We start from the raw sequence: 20,597 nt of genomic DNA on the forward strand, positions 1-20,597 counted from the left end.
CAGGTGTGCAAATCCCCTGAAATTTATGGCTTAAAATCTGAAAGTCAATCAATGTAATATATTTTAATGGAAAAGAGAAAACCATTTAATCTTGGGATTTATAGCATTTGACAAAGCCTAATACCTATTCATGATTTAAAAAAAAACACAAAACATTCTTATCAAACCAGAAGGGAGCAGGAAGGATCTTCCTCAACCTGATAAGAGGCATCTGCAAAAACAACTACAGCTGTTATCAAACTTAGTGGTACAAGATAAATGTTCTGCCTAAAACTGGAAACAAGACCATAATGTCTATCATAACCATTTTTGTTCAATGCTGTGCTGGGCTTTAGCCACCAAAATCAGGTAAGAAAAACATTAAAGGTACACTTATTGGAAAGAAATAAGTAAAACTGTTTTTATTTGAAGATGACACCATACTTATATATAAAGTCTATCTCAAACTACTAGAATTTATAAACAAATTTAGGAAAGTCCCAAGTTAAAAGATGAACTTACACAAATAAATTGTATTTTTATATGCTAACTACAATCAAAAATAAAATTAGCAAAATAACTTCATTGGCAGGTGAAACAAAAAGACTAAAATACTTAACAATAAAGCTACTAAAAAGTATAAGAGTTGTACACTAAACTACAAACCATTACTAAGAGAAATTTTAAAAGATCAAAGTAAAAAGATGTTTCATATTTGTAGACTAACAATTTTGTTGAAGTTGCAATTCTCCCCAAATTAATGTACAGATTCAACATAATCCTGATCAAAGTCTCAGCAGGACTTTTTTATATAAGTTGATAAGATGATCCTAAAATATATAGGGCAATGTAAAGGAACCTAGAATATACAAAACAATTTTGAAAAAGAAGAAAAGAAGTTGGAGAAAATTGGAATTACCCAATCTCAAACCTTGCTATAAGGCTGAAGTAGTAAGACAGTGTTGTGTTGGCATAAGAATAGACACATAGATAAAGGGAATAGAATTGAAAGTCTAAAAATAAACCCTTATATTTATCGTCAATTTACTTTCAATAAAGATGCCAGCACAACTCAAGGAAGGAAAGGATAGTGATTTCAATAAATGCTGCTGAGTTCAGCCATAAAAAAAAGAAAGAAATCTTGCCATTTCTGACAACATGAGTGGATCTGGAAGGTATTATGCTAAGTGAAATAAGCCAGGTGGGAAAAGACAAATACCATGTGATTTTAGTTATTTGTAGAATCTAAAATCAAAATAAAACACAATGAACAACATAGCAGTAGATGCATAGATACTGAGAAATGACTGGTGGTTACCATGGGGGAGAGGTTAGGCTGGGTGATTGGGCAAAAAGGGGCACAAAAACTCTCAAACATAATGTAAGTTGGTTACAGGGATGGTAGTACAGTATGGGGAAGACAGCTGATGATTCTGTAACATTATCCTGTATTGACAGCTAGTAACCTCACTAGTTGGGGTAAGAATTTAATAATATGGGTAACTGTCAAACCACTGTGCTATTCAGTTGAAACCAATATATTGTATATCAACTATACTTCAATAAAAAATAAATAAATAAAAATAAATGCTGGTGCAACAAGAGGATATGCATATGTAAAAGAAAAAGAAATGAGCATTTTAGAGCCTTACCTCACACCATACAGAAAAATTAATTCAACATAGACCATAGATCTAAATGTCTGAACTAAAGCTATATAACTTTCAGAAAAACAGAGACTTTCTAAAAGAGAAAAATCTAGACTGATTTAGGCAATCATTTTGCAGTACGTACAAATATCACATCATTAAGTAGTCCACCTGAAACTAATGTAATGTTATATGTCAATTACGTCTCATTGATAAATTCAATTTTGTCTGAATTAGCATCTTTTTGTTCCTCAAAAGACACTATTAAGAAAATGAAAAAATAAACCACAGACTGGGAGAAAATATTGACAAATCATGTATCTTATGAAGGACTTGTATCCAGAATATATAAAAAATACTTATAATGCAATAATTAAAATACAAACAACCAAATTAAAAACATACAATTTCTGAACAGGTATTTTACACACACATACACACAGATAGACCAAAGGCTAATAAACACATGAAAACTGTCAATATCATTAGTCTTTGAGGAAATGTCAGTTAAAAACCACAAGGAGACACAATTTTACACAGAATGGCTATAATAAAAAGACAGACAATAACAAGTGGTAGCAAGGACATCGAGAATTTGTAACCCTCATATATTGCTGATGGGAACATAAAATGGTATGGCTATTTTAGAAAATAATCTGGCAGTTTCCTAAAAAATTAAACACAATTTACCATTCAACCTAGCAATTCTCAAGAAATGAACACAGGTCCCCATACAACTTGTATATATGTTTCCACATAAAACTTGTACATTCATAGCAACCTTATTCATAATATCCCCAAACTGGAAATAAGCATCAAGTCGTAAATAGATAAAAAGTATAGTACATGATACAATGGCATAAAAAGAAACAATCTACTGATACATAGTTGAACTTCAAAAATATTGTGCCAGTAAAGGAAGCCAGACTCAGAAGGCACCATGTTGTATGATTCAGTATATATACATTTTTTAGCAAAATGAAAATCTAGAGAGACAGAAAGCAGATCAGTGTTTACCTGGGCTGGGAATGGAAGCGGAAATTGACTACAAATAGAAGGAAAATGTTATAATACTACATTGTGGTGATTGTCACACAACTCTTTAAAATTATGAAAAAATACTGACTTGCACACTTTCAATGAATGAATTTTATGGTGTAACTTATGAAGTTATTTTAAAAATATTTAATGAAGCTGTTTGAAATAAAGTTTTAAAATGAAGCTGTTTAAAAATAACATTTATTGAGAATTTACTAAATACCAAGCACTATGTCGATTACTCTGCATCAATTAGCTTATTTAATCTTCCCTGAAACATTATGATGTATAATGTTTGTCACTCTGAACATACAAATATTCATAATGTTTTAGGGAAAATTAAATAAGATAACTTATTAATATTCCCAGTTTATAGATGATAGAGAAACTGTATAAGATAGGAGTTAAATTATTTGCCCAATGTCATACGGTAAGTAACTAGTGGCGCCAGGACCCAGGCAGACCGATTTCAGATTCCCATTTCTAAATCACTGCACACATACTGCCTCCCAGTAAATAGCCAGCCTGACTACCTCATCTGAACTGTTTAGATTAATGGGATTCAGAGCAATTTCTAAATTTTCCTATATTCTTGGTAAAATAAACTTCTCAATACCTTATATCTTTAACTGTACAAAATTACTAATAGTAGACCATTCAAGACCTCAAAAATGACAATTTCATATGGTTTAATCTGGTGTAACTTTATTTTTTTTAAGTTTCAAAATAGGAGCCCATAGTCAAGTACATGCTATTTTAGATCTAATACTTTCCCATAAACAGATTCATGCCTTATCTTCCCATTAATACCAAATCCATACATAAAGCCTTTAGGTTTTTTATACAATATCTGCAAATGGTTCGATCTATTCAAATCTGTTACTCCCACTGTTGCTGCTAATATAACCTGCTATTTTTCACATCTTGGCAATTTTTTCTTTTCAGATTTCTTCATTAGTATTTCTGAAGACATCTTTGCCACTTTTCATCCTTTTTAACAGAAACAGATGGGTGATTGTTAACCAGAGGCAATAACCCAATATTAAGGGTCTTCATCTTCAGCAACATGTTATTTGATCACCATTGTTTCCTGAAAACGTTGGATGTTATTTTATAAGCATAAGATTTATTTCTTTTCATTCTGGATCTGTTTTTGTGAACTTCTACATGCACAGTAGATACACAAACCTTCTACTTTGTTATGCTCCTCCACAGATATAGAGAGAAGCAGTGTCCTGTGTTCTATTATTGATAAAGAGTTCAAAATCCTTTCCCAAATAAAGAAAAAGGTACATTTTTTCTCAAATCCCCTCACACTTTAGAAACAAGTCTTTCCAACTTTTCATTTCACATTCCCATGACACTTCCCAAAACACCTAAGTATATATAAAATAACAAATCCACTTTAAAAATATGCTAGTTTTTTTCTCTAGTTGCACACTATCTATTATTTGTTTACACGAAAATTATACAACAGATAGGAAGATACAGTACTGCTGTTCCATCAGGATCGGCGCTGTGTTAGCACCACACTCACTCTTTTTCAAGATGTACATTCCTTAAAAAGAGAACCTAGGTTTAAGTTTCCTGTCTTGGGGCAATATGTGTAAGTTCACCCCCTATATGCATGTGGAACAGTGAGCTTTACCTTGAAGATTTTTTCTAGTTCATCTCTAGACATGTGCTCCAACATTGTATCCACAAGCCGCAGGTGACAAAGGGTAACTTGTAATACCTGATGGGTCTTAGGAGCAAAAAGACAAAGCAGACAGTATCTGATTTTCCTCTTCCTTGAATCTCCACGTAGTAGGTGCTCACCAGATATTTATTCAATAAATAAATGCAACTCAATTCAGGTCTTCTCAAACACAGAGAATTTTCAGAATTCGTTTTTGTTACTCTACTGGCAGTACAAAGATGCATAAGACAGAGTCTCAGCCCCGTGTTTTAAATTACTTATCAGGCACAAGTATTTATTGTAATACTAACTGGGTAAATGCAGTAACAGAAGCCCATGCAAACACAGGTTGGCCACCGAGCCCTGGGCATAAAAGAGTCAAAAGACTCCTAGAACAGCTAACGCATCAGCTGAGTATTAAGGAAGGGTCAGAGTTAGAAAAGCCATAAGGGAGATGGACGCAGCAACATGGAGGTATGTGCATGGCCAGTATCCATTTCTCTCAACATTCCAGGGACAAAAATTTAATATAAATTCACTTGGAAGATGGTGCACATTTCCAGGTCAATGCCTGGAGACCATCCCATTCACCCCGCACCCCGCCCGCTCCAGTTATCCTCAACCACTCCTACCCACAACACTCACAGGGAATTTTAAGTAACCATAAAGAAACTGCTGAAGTTGATGAGATTTAATTTGAAAGTTACACTCATACAAAACAAGCAAGGCCACTGGCATGGAAAAGGCCTTTCATCTGTGTGTACTTTTCCTCCACGTTTCCTATAGAAGACAGAGTCCCTGTGGATCACAGAATCAAAGATTCCTGGAACAACCAGAAAAGAGTTCCTTTTGTTTTTGTTCAAAACAGTTCTGGTAAACCAGCCTCAGGCTGCAAATCTCCAAGTAATAAATAATTGCTACGGGTGTGCAGTGAAATGCTAGGGCCTGGGGCAGTCGCTAATGTCAGAGCAAGGGGGAGGTCCAAGTCTGCAAAAGTGTGAAGATAAACTTGTCTGAGGATCCAAAAAGTTTTTGTGGATACCTCACTGGGAGAGGAGGTTTAGCCTAGAGAAAAGGGCAAGGACTCCCTTTTCTTGTGTTGAACACAAGTGGCTTGAGCCCTGACACACCTGAAAATAATGACATGGCCTTGAGCAAACCACTTAACCTCCTTGAATTTCAGGGTCCACATCTACAAAATGGGAATAATAAAGCCTTTTTTACAAGGTCATTCTTAAATTCAGTGAAAGTATTATTTTAATCTTCCGACACAATGCCTAGCACAGAGTAGGTACTTAATCACTGCCGACTGTCACTATCATTGCATCCCTATCCAAACTCTAGTTGTTCAATACATGCAGAGGAGAAGAAGGAAGCAGCCCCAGAATCTTCCCTGATTGCTTTAACATCATTATTCTAGGCCACACCCAAGCCCCCTTGCTAACTGTAAATTAATAAAACATCCAGCTAGATCTTATAAGCTATCCTCTCACACTCTATAACCCATCCTCACCACTCAAACCCTGAACTCACAACACTCATCCTGCTTGTTGATTAGATGTGACATCATTCTTTCTTGGAGAAAGACTCTTCTCCCTGACCAAACTGGTCACATTTCAGTTCAAAGCTTTAACCATAAGATCTACTAAAAAGGACTGATAGAAATCCAGTTTATAAGAACAAAAAATGTTATTCAAAATTAATAAAATAAAACAAAAAAAAGACAGGTGCAACCATAAGTTGGTTCTTAAATATTTTGTTTGGTTTTACATTTTCCTTTTGTATCATTGACCATAGAATTAATAGTCAAAGCACCTGCAAGGGAAAAAAATGTATTAACAAAAAGACAGCACACTCCAGATTACATATTAAAACAGAATTCAAGTCCTTTTATGGGAAAGTAACTTCAATATTTACTTCAGTCCATCTCTTGCCCAGTAAATATTTCCCTGTTTCTAGAGTACGATGTGCTAAGGAATATATATATTTAACTTTGAGTGATATTTTCTGTAACTTGATACATCACATAGAATCTCTTTCCACACCAATGAATATTTCTGTGAACAGATCCCAAAACTATAAAATAAATGTCTGAGGTTCTTTTCTGCTGTTATACATCCAGAATGTCTCAAACTTGTTTTCTTCCAAACAACTAGAAACAATTTTGGAAAGAAAGAAAAGCTCACTGACATTGTGTTTATGTAATATAAAACTAGGGAAGAGTTCATTTTATTTATCTGTTTAAGGTTGTAGTAAAATAAACCTAGGCTAATTCTGATTAAAAATCCATGTTAAGTCTATTCGAGTCAGTTGTCTATACCAATGAAATTAGGCAGTTACTTGTCAGATCTATACATTGCTTTGTATACTAAAAGCAATCTAAACACTGTGCTTCATAACTTAAACTTTGTTCTTAAGCATAAAACAGTGCATCAAAAGTTTACTTAGCAAAGCCAAGGATTTTTATGATTATATTAACAAATCCCTTGTCCTTTGGGCATTCCAGCAAGCCATAGATTGTGGCAGAGAAGGCTAGCTGCTCATCAAGGTTTCACATCCTCTTCCCTTATTGGAGAGTTGTTGGGGAAGTGGCAGCCCCACCAGAGACTACATTTCCTAATCCCCCCCTCCACTTGCCTACATGTGGGCATGTGACTGACTTGCCCAGTGAAATCGGAGCAGCAGTGATGTATATCACTGCCCTGCTGGGGCGGTTAAGAAGCAGGTCAGCCTTCCCCACCCATTCTCCTTCCCTAGAAGATGTCAACACCTAAGGAGACCTGGGAGGCAGCTCCCACATCTCCTTGGACCCTGTATAACTGAATGGGGCAAAACACTCCACCTCCCCACCGGGAACAGCTGCCCTGGATTGTTACACATGAACCAAAAGAAAGAGTTTATCATGTTAAATGACTAGAATTTTAAGATTTGTGACTTAGAACAGATAGCATTACATAACTAATACATGATAGACCCATTGTAATTATTCAAAGAGACAAACAAATCTGTAAAACAAATTAATTTCACAATATACTCACTATGGAAATCAATGTAGACAGAGAGTTGGGATTACTACCGAGGTTAGACATCAATGTCAGAGGGCCAGATGGTGCCTCAGGCAGAACTTACTGTGTGGTGGTTTTATAGATTCATCATGATTCCAGTTCTAGCCCTCTGTATGTGGGTACAGAGTTAATGTTGCTAGGTGACCTAACTCACATTAGTCAAACTCACAGGAGATGAATTTATAAACCAGAATGCCAACATATTCATTTACTATGACAACTATACCTTTTATACTGTCTTGAGTACCCAGGATAACTGCTCCTAGAGACATACTCACCAATCTTAGCTTTTAGGTTCGTTTTTCCCCTGGATTCTATGCAAGCCACAATCCTGTTAACATAATTCTTTTAAATAGCCAGATTATAGCACAAATGAGTAGATAAATGTTACATCATTATCTCCCTGCAAATATATCTGACTCACTCTAACAACTTGGAAGGAATTTGTTTTGAAGCCATTTCTTAAAAGTGGATTGTTCCACAAATGAAGATGAATCTGCTTTACGTGGATATTTATGTTTTTCTCTAAATGATTGATCTTTTCCTCCATTTTGGGGACCATATTGTGCTGAAAAGAGATACATATGACCTAAGATCATAGAGCATGAGAAGTGAGAATAAGGAAAATGGATTGAACCACTACATAGTGAGAGACAAAGGGCACTGAAGAGAGATGTATTCATCAAAGTAAAAGAATATTTCCTATAATATCAGCAACTAAATTAAAGGACTAGAAAATTGAGTTGATTGAAGTATTTTCAGAATCACTGGGCTTATGTTTGTGATCTGTAAATATATTGCTGCATCATCCCGCATGCCTGAAGTAAATGAACCTCTAGGAAGCATCTAAAGAACACCTGCTCCATATGCTATCCCTTCCTCGGAGTCAAAATTTAGAAAGCCAATTTTAAATGGACAGATTTGGCAGGAAAGATGAAAAAGGAACACTTTAAAGTGAAAAAAGTTGCTTTTAACATTAATGGTAGGTGATTCCAAGAGAATAAAGCATAGCTACTGAAAAGTTCTAAGTGTTCTTGAACTCACTTCAACATAAAAAATATCCTACTACAAATCAAAGGTCACAGTGAAATAGGTTTTAAAATCTGTGTTTTCAGGAAAATTCTATTCAGGGACTCTCTTGTAGTATGCCATAAAGCACCTAACATTGTACTTCATTGTATTCATCTGGTTTACCAGGTAAGACATAAACTCCCCAAAGCACGGACTACATCATGTCTTCTTTCACTCCTTATTGCCAGGTCTCCAGAACGGAGACAGGGAAAGCAAGCAAGAAAATTTACTAGAATGTGGGAATTAAAAATATTAGAACTTCTACTAACTTCCTCAATCTCATTCTTTTGCTTATTAAATATGTTTTCTAACATAACATGATATTTTATAAAATACTTACTTAGGGAGTATATGCACAAAACTTAATAGTGATGAAGGACTAAAAATTATATAGACTGATGCCTTATGGAAACTAGCATAAGGAAGAAAAGAAAATAATTATTTAAATAATGTGCTGACTGGGCTGTTGCCATGCCAATGGTGTAGCTGCAGAGAAAATGAGATGGATGCCCTTGAGACTGAATTCATTCTTTCATTGAGCAATTATGCACTGGATAGCTACCACATGCCAGAGGCTGTGTGGGGCAGCAGCCACCAGAGAAGTGACTGGGTTGTTAAAAATAGAGTGAAGTGACTGTAAATCCAAGACCATTTTCCCCACTTGGGATTGTCCTTCCCTTTCCTGAAAAGTGCTCCAATCCCTTATCTTCAGGTAAGGACATCCCTGGAGGAACCCCGTCATTCTTGTATGGCTGAGAAATGATGATCTACACTGTGGTCACTTAGTGAACACTTACTGACATACTGCCAGTGGCTTGCCAACACAGAAGAAAAAAGGGAAATTAATGAATGATTCCAGGATTGCTCAGGATTGTCAAGTGTATGTACTTTTTAATTATATGATCCAGGATCCCAAGAGAGTAAATGCTATCCATATACAGTTGCTATGAGCAGCAAAGAATAATTTCACACTCTATCCTAACAACTGCCCTAAAAGTTACTTGGGGAGCCCTGGATGCTGCATTCACATGCAACCATATAGTTAAGTAGACATAAATAGAGTAATATTGTAAGACCAAAATTATAGTAGATCCAAGTATAATATACATGAGGGGCAAAGTCATCATCGACAAATTACAAACATAAGGCATCTGTATGATTTGGAATAACAAGCTGCAAAAAAGGAAATATCTGACATATGCTTGTTTGTTCTTTTCTATTTTTTTTCTCATTAAAGAACATTCACGTGGCTTGTTCAGTCATGTGATTTTCTGTCTCGCATATATCTGGCTGAATACATCATAATGTTGCCGTGCATGTTGTGTCTCTCAGAGCAATGTTTCTCTAAATTCAATCCCTGTTTAAACAAAAGTGACTTGCTCTCTGCATGTTAAAATTAAGATCCAAAGAAATAATTTGGAGTATTATAATGGCCAGCAGCATTTCCCATGTCTAATAGTAAGGAACTTTAGCAAGATCAGACCCTTCTTCAAAAGATCCCCAATACTCAAGGGAAGCCTATTTATATAGACATCACAATGAGAAAACATGTAGTTGATCTGATTACCTTAGTAGGTGGAAAAGGAGGGATCAGTCAACCAGTTGAGTTCTATTCCACTGCTCCAGACGTCAAATGGATGAGGACTCACAGAAGATGTTTATTGCCTTTCTGGGTATATAAAGTATGCCAGGAACAGTTTCTGCTGTGAAGTACCAGAAAAAGAGATAGAGGATTTAGAATGTCACTGGCTTTCCTCCATCATTCTTTATTTAGTATGTTTGAGAGCAATTTTCAATAAATTCTTCATTGGGCAATAGTTTTATTCTATTTGATCCCTAGAAATAGGATCAAATCAATATAGATTTGTGTTAATATTCAAAGATATAATAATCCTATGATGTAAGGTAATTAAGAATTGAACTATCAAATGTAAAGAAACATATTAGTAAAAACATAAACCTATTTTTCAAAAGTATTAGCATAAATTTCAACATACGCCAATGTGTGTGTATATAAAAAGTGAATGTGTGTGATGAACATAATATATAGACTATATGCCAAAAGTTACGTAGTCTTAAACTCTCAGAGTAACAAATAAAAAAAATCTGGTAGTCTAGCAACGTAGGATTGAAGAAAGGAAAAGTGGAAGCAAGCCAATTTAGGAACTAATTAAGTATTCAGCAGTGAATTTTCTGTAGCTCTGTCAAAAGGCTCTGTCAGTGCATTTAACTATCTGGACAAAAGGTTGTTGAAATCACACAAAGGATTTTTCGAATTCAAATGCTGCAGATGAAATGATATTCACATAGAAACACACCAGATTTTCAAAGCTTAATAAAGGCCATGTCTATTCATTTTATGACTTTAACTTGCAAGTGGAGTAAGAAACTGATATAAAACAAGCATAAAGAAATCTCTTTAGGAATAGAATTCCTATTTTTACTTTACATATTTACTTCAAGGCACACATTCAGGAAGAGGGCAAGTGCCAGGTCAGACACAAAGAAGGGATGTGAGCAGGTTATTTTTCCCCAGTGTAAGAATAGCATCATTTGTATTGGGCCTAAAAGCCTCATTATGTGAAAAGTGGGCAAACACTTTTGTGTCTGAACATTTGTAAAAAGAGAGCGGCAGTTTAGCAGAACCATCTGAAATCTGACATTCAAAGCAGCCACATATTCAAATTTGGATGAGGCCTAAGAAGTAAACAAATAGAATCCACATATTTAATGGCTCTTTGATAAAACTTCTTTACTTTCATGGGTCAGTTGGGATGATAGTTTCAATCAGTATTAATCCAACAATAGAGGGGGGAAAAAACCACACTTCAGATTGCCTCCTCTAGGTGGGTGTGAATTCTGTGATCCTCTTCCTGCTAAGATTCTGTGCTCACCCTGTAGTCAAATCATAAAAGGTTCCAATTAGAAAGACCTTGGTAACAGACAAGAGAACTTTTCAACCTGTATTCTCCAGTTGCTCAGGGGCTGGCAGAAGAAGAGTGAAATGAGAGGGTAGTTGAGCAGTGGGAACTCAGATGGGCCTCTGGAGGACCAGAGAAGCTCTTCTGATTTTCTTTTTAAACCATTTTATTGAGATATAATTGACATACAAAAAGCTGTCCATGTTTAATAGCTTGATGAGTTTGCAGATGTATATATACTATGAATCCATCACCCCAATCAAAGCCATAAACTTATCCATCACTTCCAAAAGTTTCCTCCCACCCCTTTATTTGTTAACATTTCTTAATTTTGTGGTAAGAGCACTTAACATGAGATTTATCCTCTTAGCATATTTATAATGCAGTATGAACTATAGGTGCTATGCTATGCACTACATCTCCAGAGCTTATTCATCTTTCATAACTGAAAATTTGTACCCTCTGACTGACACCTTCCCATTTTCCCCTCGCATTAGTCCCTGGCAACCACCATTCTTCTCTGGTTCCATGAGTTTGACTATTTTAGATTCCTCATTTAAAGTAGGATCATGCATATTTATTTGTTTTTCTGTGTCTGGCTTATTTCACTTAGTGTAAAGATGCCCAAGCCTATCATGTTGCTGCAAACTCAAGGTTTCATTCTTTTTAAAGACTGAATAATATCCTACTATATGAAAGGTCCATTCATCCACTGAGAGACATTTAGATTGTTTCCGTATCTTGGGTGTTGCAAATAATGCAGCTTACATAGGAATGCAGTATCTCTTTGAGATCCTGATTTCAATTCTTTGGAATATATACCCAGAGGTGGGAGTGCTGGGTCAAATGGTAATTCTATTTTTAATTTTTTGAGAAATATTCATACTGTTTCCCATAGTGGATGGACTAATTTCATTCCAGCCAACAGTGCACAAGGGTTCCCTTTTCTCGATACCCTGGCTAACACTTGTTATCTTTTTCTTGATAACGGCTATTCTAACAAGAGTGAGGTAGTCTCATTGTGACTTTGACCTACTTTTCCCTGATTAGTGATGTTGAACCCCATTGCACATACCTGTTGGCTATTTGTATGTCTTCTTTGGAAAAATATCTATTTAGATCCTTTGCCCATTTTTTAATCATATTGCTCATTTTTTTTGCTATTGAATTCTATGAGTTCTTTATGTATTTTGGATATTAAACCCTTATCAGATACATGAATTGCAATTATTTTCTCCCATTCTGTAGGTTACCTTTTCATTTTGTTGATGGTTTCCTTTGCTATATAGAAACTTCTTGAATTGAGGTAGTCTTATGTGTTTATTTTTTGCTTTTTTTGCCTTAGTTTTGGTGTCAAAAAAAAATCGTTGTCAAGACTGATATCAAAAAGCTTCTCCCCTTATGTTTTCTTCTTGGAGTTTTATGTTTTCATTATCTTAATTTCAGGTCTTTAATCCATTTTAAGTTGATTTTGTGTATGGTATAAGAAAGAGACCAGTTTCATTCTTTTGCATCTGGCTGTCAGTTTTTCCAACACTAATTACTGAAGAGACCATCTTTGATCCACTGTATATTCTTTACTCCTTTGTTGTAAATTCACTGACCATATAGGCATAGATTTATTTCAGGGCTCTCCATTCTGTGCTATTGATCTATGTGTCTTCTTTTTATGCCAGCACCATACTGTTTTGATTACTATAGCTTGGTAATAGGTTTTGAAATCAGGACAAGTGGTGCCCCCAGCTTTGTTCTTCTTTGTCGTTTGCTTTGGATATTTGGAAACATCACTTCCTCTTGTAACAGCACATTCTAGATATAAAAGTATTTTTAGATACTGGAAAAAACTCTACTACTTGGACTTTTCTCCCTTAGCCTTAAACCTGATTTTATGGGCCAAGCAAAAGAGTAAGCAATGCAAAACCATCACAAATGTGATTTTCTAAGTGTTTGTATTTAACACATTTAGAAATGTGCACTTCTGCACTTTCATAAAGTCCAATATATTAGTTAGGAAAATTCTGAGCTGTCAATCACAGAAAACTTGACTAACAGTGGTATAAACCATGAATTTAACTTTTTGTTTTCTTATTAAGTAGTTTGGAGATAAGTAGCACCAAGGCAGATTCAGTGGCTCAGTGATACTATTAAGGACTCAGGCTCCTTCACTCTGCAATTTTCAGAGTCTCAGCAATGTCCCTCTTCATCTAGTTGGCAATATTGTGTTCTTTCTAAAGAACAACTGGCTTAACAAAAAGGAAGAGCACAAAGAGGAAAATTTTTTCTGAGTATCTCAAATACTGCACAGGTGAAAGGGTACTCTAATTTATGAAGCCAGGCACTGGATTCCTTTGGTAGATATATCCCCTTGGTGGAATAAAGTAACCTAAGTTATTTAATTACAGTAGACCTGTTTTAGATGGTTCAGCTTATCTCTCTCAGTTTGATTTGAAATACTTTCAGTGATAATACAGATTTCCATGAAGATTTTCCTATAGGGGAAAAGGCACTTAGTGTACCCCCAAGACTATACATTCCAATGTGGTAAAAAAAAAACAACAAAAATAAATAAAATAAAATAAATAAATAAAATAAAATAATAAAATAAAATAAAATATAAAATAAAATAAAATAAAATAAAATAAAATAAAATAAAATAAAATAAAATAAAATAAAAAACCAGCTGTAACATTAAAGATATATAGACTTCAATTCATATCTGGGTTCTGCTATATATGAGCAGTATGAATGTGGATGGTTTATCAATATTGTTGAACAATGTCTTCATCAATAAAATGGGCACATTCATAAATAGGAGAGATTATGAAAAGGTTCAAATAAATGGGAATTTACTAATTGGTCTAGGAAGGAAGGAAGGAGTAAATATTTTTTCCCATTGTTTAGTTGATATTCTAAGATACATGAATATAACAAAATTGGTAAGAGTAAGTTAGTCAAAAATTACCTCTGAAATCAGGCAAATTTTTGTTTGGCATCTAAGCGTTAGCCTTAAGCTCTACTACCTCAATTAATGAAGTATCCCAAGATTCTCAGTTCAAGAAGCCATAAGCATCTCAAGTGACCGCTCAGTCTGAAAATTCTGGAATCACATACACTAGCATTTAACAAGGGCTTCATTGTTTTGGGGTCTGTACAAAGAATGACATCAACCAGGACCCTGCCTTCTAGCTATTATCCTCTGAGATGGTTGACACAGACATACACATATGAGGTATGGAGACAGCAAAATAAACCCAGGATGCAAACAGCTATAACATGATTCAAGTTTAAATAAAATATCCTTCCTCCCCCATTGGAATCTTATTTTGGCTTCCAATGGGAGAATGCAGATAAAGAGTCTAATAGTCTTCCTGCATCTTACTACTACTGTCACAGAAAAACTCTTTTGAAAATCTCTGAATGTGATGAACATGACTTGAGCATATGAGAGTTATTTTTAAGTAACACAAAAATTTTAAGAGCACAAAATATTTTCCTTAAGCTAAAGAACTTTACTGAACATCATTTCTAGGTTAAAACACACATTTTGATTGAAGCTGCAAAGAACATATTTTGTTTGCAGTCTAGCTGGTGGGAGGCAGGTGCAAACTGTCCATCATTGGGGAGAAAATGAGGGAAAAGTCTTCATTCAGACTGGACCACTCCTGCAAACAGCTATCAACTAGGAGATAGAGCAGTACATTCACAATTTATTAGAGAGTTGGAATTACTGGCCCCAGCTAAACTCCTAAATAATATGCACTTTAAAACAAAGAAACAGTAATTAATAGGAATCAAAATTACTGAAACAAAGGAGTGCTTAATTCCAAAATGAAAATGAGTCTTTAGCATGAATCCAGTATTATAACAGTTAAAACATTTATCAAACCAACATTTTTCCTCAAATGCATTCCGTAATTGGAAGTAACAGATGGCTTTATAAAAAAAAGAGTACCAACACAATAAAAGGTACCATGCTGCTGCCCTCTCTCTCTCTGTCTCTCTCTCTTTGTCTCTCTCTCTGTCCCCCTGCTATCTCTCTCTCTCTCTCTCCCTCTCTCCCTCTCTCTCTCTCTCTCTCTCTCTCTCCCTCTCTCCCCTCCCTCTGGGGAAGCCACTTTCTCCTTCAGATAATAAAATCTCTTGCGTGGGCCTGTGTCTCCTGAGTCGTTCTGGGTAAGGAGGGTCACGGCGAGATACCCTTTCATTGGTGCTGTGACTTCGGATGAGGCTCTTCCATTGACTTTGCTCTTCCTCCGGGAACCTGAGCTGCTTTGGGAACCCTCACTGCCCGATCCTCCTCCACGGGCTCACCATCCACTTCCCGGTCATTCGTCTTCTCACGCAACACTGACCTTCGATTTGGTTCCTATTCCACCCTGATGGGACCTCTTACTCTCTGCATTTCGCGATGCTCATCTTCACTTCCACTCATCACTGAAGAAGTGTCTGCCAGCACGGAGTCCTAAGACCTCCATTATAACTGCCGGGCGTCATGCTTCAGGATTGTTAACCCTGGTCTCAACACTTACTCTCTCACCAGACCTATTTTCCCAACACCAGCCCTTTCTTCTCTTTCAGACTGTCCAAAAGATTGCACCATCAAGGATTCCCTTTGCCCTACAGGTTGCTTTGCTGCCTACACATATGTACCAAAAAATGCTATTAATTCAGCCACCCTATGTAAACATAGCAATCAGCCCAAATGCAAAAAATTTCTAACCAAACCTTTAACCAGCTTATATTACAGGATTACCAACCCCTCTGCAAAGACGATGATCCTTATTGAACCTGGAACACGCCATCGCCACTGCAGACCAAGGGCTCATCTGAGGACCGCCCCCCATCAATACAAAAATGAACTTCATCGCCCCTAATCAGCAGGAAGCAGTTACTGAAGACTGACCTTCACCCCTTCCCAAATCCTCTACCACTTATAAAACAGAAAAGGGAGGAATGTAAGAATATGGTAATTTATCCTCCATTTACCCCATGGTCCCAAGCACATAAGCTGGTGAGAATTATGCCTGGGCTTGCCTGGGGCTTGCCTGGGCTTACCCCGCTTTATCTCTAAACATCCGACCCTCCCCCAAGGCAACAGGCGGAGCAGATCTGCCACAATAAAAGGCACCAAGCTGCTGCCCTCTCTCTCTGTCTCTCTGTCTCTCTCTGTCTCTCTCTGCTCTCCTCTCTCTCTCTCTTTCTCTCTCTCTCTCTCCCACTCTTTCTCTCTCTCCCCCCTCCCTCTGGGGCAGCCACTTTCTCCTTCAGATAATAAAATCTCTTGCGTAGGAAAAAAAAAAAAAGAGTACCAAGATCCTTGTAGGATATGCGCCTTATGAAACAGCATAACATTGTTGCACACAAAAGTTGTTTATTATGCCTAAAGGAAATCAGCCTTCACAAACTACAATCAAGACTAAAGTGTCATAATTATACCACTGACTCCTCAATTTAAGCTATTGTGTCCATGAAACTCTACTTGGGTCTGTGGCAATACAGAAATAGCTGATCTATTTCTTCTTAAAGTTAACATTCAGCAAATATAAATAAAAGGATCAGGCTTTCTGGGTTTCACTTTCTTAATTTACTTCACAGAAAATATCAGTGTAGATTCACTCTCAGAATTCAAACTTTTTATAAATAAAAAGATGCTCGACAAGCTCTCAAGTAAAATTGGGAGGTTCCAGGTAATTGTGCAACAAGAGTTTTTCTTTGTCTTGCATGTGACTAACCTCAGAAACCATTGTTCTATGTTTCTAAAAACAGCCCTTCCTGTCTTTAGGCACATTTAATCAAAATATTGTGGGGATTGAATATAGCTGGAGCAAGAGGCTCCTCTGATGTAGAAAACTGCTGCTTGATTATGCATGTTCATGTGTCCATTCTCATCTGATTCATTTAAATATTTAATCTATCTCTATCCACTTCCCCAAAGCAATGCAAGCTGGCCGGGTGATTTTTTAATTTAAATAAAAAGAGAGTGGGCTTGCTACACATCTCCTCTTGTTTTCATTTATGAGATGTGCTTTGTTTAATAAAGTAGTAATGCTAGGAGAGATGACAAGTTCAAACTGTGCAGCAATTTGGCCAAATCTGAACTTCTGGGGGAAGGTGTAAAAAGGTAGATGAATGAATAAACCGGATGGGCAATTTGGGGTGAGTGCTTTGGGGACACCACCTGCTAAACACAGAAACCTATAGAAAACATTGCTCATGTGGAGAATGGAGAAGGGTAGCCAGCCACAAAGAAGAATGAAGAATTGTAGATGAGTCCACTGGCTGGAGACAGTTAACAGGGAATACACTCAAGTCACCAAAGTGAGGACAACTGTCTTGTTAGCACTTAATTAGGATGATAGGTATATCCCTGGTACCCTATCAGGCCTCTTTCTTACTTTTAAATTGTAAGAGTTGGGTTATTAGGCATGGGCTCTTTAATTACCTTTATATTCACTTGTCCAATAAAACTGATAACAGTCATAGTGTCCTTCAGACTCAAAACATTAACTTTACCAGCAGTGCAAATGAATAAGAGAGAGAGGACCCTGCTCACCTCTAATGGGGCTTTTCAACCTGCCCTCTCATCAGCTCTACAGCCTGCTTTTTTGTTGTGAGGGGTGAAGATTGGTAACAATTACATGAATACTGGAAAGAAGACTTTACTTTATGCCCCTGGTGTCCATGTGAAAGCCCAATCTCACCCGACACAACATGGGTAAACCTCTCAGGAAACTTCTCCAAAAAGGAGACGTGGCTAGACTGGGATTAAGTATCCAACATACAGTCTACTCCATAATACATACCTTAAAACAAAGGCATCAGTTCTTCGGCAATCAGCATTATGGGCTTCCCTGATTGCCACATCATTCTGGAATTCTAGGGCTAGAGGGATTATTATTGACTAATCTAATTTAAACCTCATCCCACACATAGTATCCTCCTGCAGCACATGAATGGAAAACGATTTACACTAAAAAAAAAAAAAGAGAGAGAGAAAGAGAGATTCTACTTCTTTTCTTTACTCTTTCTGTCAGCATTAGTGTCTGTAATTTAACCTTGACATGATTATACCTCAATTATGAATAATATAAGCATGATGCTTCTTATGAAATGCTGTACGGAATTAAAATGAAGATATTATTCCTGACCCCAAGAAATTTACTGTGGAGTCATGGAGGCAGAGTGATCATAGAAAATCAGACATACCAGCTGTGAAAAGCACATGCTACTCTCAGTGCTGGGCTCTTGATCTCACAAGGCACCCCTGAGGCCTGAAGCCACGTGGCTAGATTTGGCTTCTCTGCCCAGCCCTACTGATTAATGTCTCAGTTGGATTATCTGTCATGTTTGTGTCTCAGGATGAGCCCTGCCCCTCCCTGCAGCCTCGCCTGGCCCAGGAAAGTTAGTGAGCCAGAGATAAAAGATGCCTTGGATATGAGAAATTCCAGCCATTGGATCAGAGAGGCCCTGAGAAACAGCAGAGGTTTTTACCTATGTTATTTTCCCAGTGGAAATGAATAGCAGTAACTGTCGCACCATAAAATATTTATTAATTGACCCCTCGGTCTTCCATTTTCATTGTATACTATCCTAATTCTCTTAAAGACCTCAGGATGTTCCCCTACTTCCAGTATTCTAGACAATTTTATATATTTCTTTTAAACTTTTAAAAAGGGATTGATTCTTAATCATTTTCAGGTATTTATTGAATGTTTGTTAAACTAAGCTTACTAATACATAGTCTGTACATGTTTAAGTACATGCCTTTTCACCCTCTTAAAAGAAACTTCTTAAGTCATCTGTACAACTCTAAATGTATAAGAACATGTCTTTATAGCCAAAATTTAAGTTCCAACTCTAATATGTCATGCTTATGATTTTTGATTAATAGATTGAATTGTATCATATTTTGGTAAAACCCAGTAAGTGCCAATTTGGAAATTCACTCAATTAGACTCCCATCTATAATTCTATGGGAAAAACTCAGTTAATTGAATAAATCAGATGAATAACATCCACAATAACCATTATGGAAAAATACTGGGTAAGCCTATGTCTAGTTGGAAATTTAAGACTTCAGTTTAAAGTGTTAGCACATCATTAAAAGTAAATATATTAATTTTTACATATCATAGTCATTATATAATACATGTCACTGAAAAGACATTTCAAATTCTTAACCATCCTATATGATGTCTGTACAGTGGTTTTATCATCTATTAAACCTCATACTGTAGAAACTAGAAATAATGGAATTATCATTTATCTTTGATACAATGTAATTCTCAGGGATTCTCTAACACTACAAGTACTGAGGTAGAACAGGGACATGGGACAAGCTTCATGATTAATTTTTCCTGCCTATTATGAAAAATGCCAAGATAGAAATAGCATAGTAAGAACAAGAGGGACTCCATCTTAAGACTAAGATTCCATTTTAAAAACCAGAGAGTTAGGAGGTAAGATTCCTAACATATTTTATGGTAATTAGCCAACAACTTAACCTATCTTAGGCAGAACAAGCAGTCCTAAATGATGTATTCCCACTGCTCAAGGGAAACCACTACCTTGGAGAAGAACAGGATCAATAGAGTTTTTGTGTTAAGTTTATCTTACAGAATATCTAGAGGACAGACTACGGATGATGATATAATGTCTCTCACTGGAGACAGACATCATGAGACACATGTCAAGCCTATACCCTTCCCAGTCCTTACCCCATTCTTGAAATCCTTAAAAGAGATGAACCTAAGCCTTTAAGTGTGTCTCTCCTCTGAGACTGAGTGCACTCCCCTTTCTTCAAGTGTGTATTTTGCCTTAAATAAAGCTTTCTTGCTGTTCAGCTTATTGTATTTTTTTTTTCTGTGCTCTTCCAAGCCTGTCAGGAGGTTAATAAGAAATCCCTTTTCCTAGGGGTGACTTTGTTACTTTGCTATTTCAATTTTCTAGACTTAAGCTCAAGTCTTCTCTCTCTCTGTTCCACTTCAGACAAGTAGGGATGGGCTACTAAGATCTCTGATTTGGGCTTGCCAGTCCCCATTGCCTAGGTGACCTGAAAGAACTGCAGTTGTATGATTGTGCTCCTTAGTTGCCTGCCCAAAAATCGCCTTTATTTGCTTTGGGAAGTTCTCAGAACATAATCTCACTCCGTACAGTGCTCCATGGCTCCTCCAAATTCTGAGGTGCTGGGGACTTT

General features: G+C 36.5%; 1 long non-coding RNA gene across 2 annotated transcripts in view; it reads right to left on the minus strand.

Moving 5' to 3' along the window:
• The window catches only part of LOC118970906 (uncharacterized), a 112,674-nt gene extending 96,062 nt beyond the window's left edge, over positions 1 to 16,612 (minus strand). The window contains exons 1-3 of one of the 2 annotated variants that reach the window (XR_012121338.1): positions 16,159 to 16,612; positions 10,048 to 10,183; positions 3,446 to 4,410 (exon numbers count right to left, since the gene is read on the minus strand). This is a non-coding gene — a long non-coding RNA (uncharacterized lncRNA). Of the gene's footprint in view, positions 1 to 3,445; positions 4,411 to 10,047; positions 10,184 to 16,158 lie in introns of those variants that run through there. The other variant, XR_005059099.2, reaches the window with a different exon arrangement.
• Between the last annotated feature and the right edge of the window lie 3,985 nt (positions 16,613 to 20,597).

This window comes from Manis javanica, chromosome 9 (genome assembly GCF_040802235.1).
Source record: "Manis javanica isolate MJ-LG chromosome 9, MJ_LKY, whole genome shotgun sequence".
Lineage (NCBI taxonomy): Eukaryota > Metazoa > Chordata > Mammalia > Pholidota > Manidae > Manis > Manis javanica.